Source organism: Apis dorsata, unplaced genomic scaffold, assembly GCF_000469605.1.
Source record: "Apis dorsata unplaced genomic scaffold, Apis dorsata 1.3 scaffold_247, whole genome shotgun sequence".
Classification (NCBI taxonomy): Eukaryota; Metazoa; Arthropoda; class Insecta; order Hymenoptera; family Apidae; genus Apis; species Apis dorsata.
Window position 1 is genome coordinate 113,860 of NW_006263526.1, and position 729 is coordinate 114,588.

Sequence of the window (729 nt, forward strand, 5' to 3'; positions counted from 1 at the left end):
TCACATATAAATTCTTTCTTTCTTTTGATTTATATCTCTCTTTTTCTGTCATTGTCATTTCTTCCGCTCTCTCGCCTTTTTTGTTCATCTTTTATCTTCCTTTAGTATTGAATCGATTTGTTTTTTGTATTTATTTCCAAAAATCTTAGAAAGATTAAAAAAGATTACAATTTATAGTATATTATAATTTTTCTGTCGATATTAATATAATGTCAGATAAAAATGTAATGATCTATGATGAAATTTAATATTTTAATTTAATTTAATATAATATAATCTAATTTAAAACTTGCCTATTTTTAATTCGAATTTATTTTCATTTCGTAATTTTTTTTCTTTTTTTTTTTTATTTTTTAAATCTTCTTTCAATCTTTTTTATGGCATATTCCGATTTTTCTTAACTTCTGTTCAAAGCAAGAAACTTCTTTGTGAACTTTCTCATTTATATAGTACTTCGATTTATAATAAATAAAAATTCATTTATTAAAATTATAATTATAGAATTCAAATTAAATTAAAGGGGGATAGAATAATTATTGTTATTAATAAATATTGTTCGGTACAAAAATTTGAAAAAATATAAATAATATTTGTTACAAGAGATTTTAATGAATTAGGAAGGAAAAAAAGGAGAAAAGGAAGAAAAGAGAAAAAGCGATTTGAGAGAGGAAAGCAAGGAAGAAATATGGAGGGAGAGAGAGAGAGAGAGAGAGAGAGAGAGAGAGAGAG

General features: G+C 22.8%; 1 protein-coding gene across 1 annotated transcript in view; it reads left to right on the top strand.

The window, feature by feature from the left end:
* Nucleotides 1-729, top strand: part of LOC102675506 (protein transport protein sec31-like) — an 11,150-nt gene that overhangs the window by 7,726 nt on the left and 2,695 nt on the right. The gene's annotated exons all lie outside the window — the stretch shown is intronic.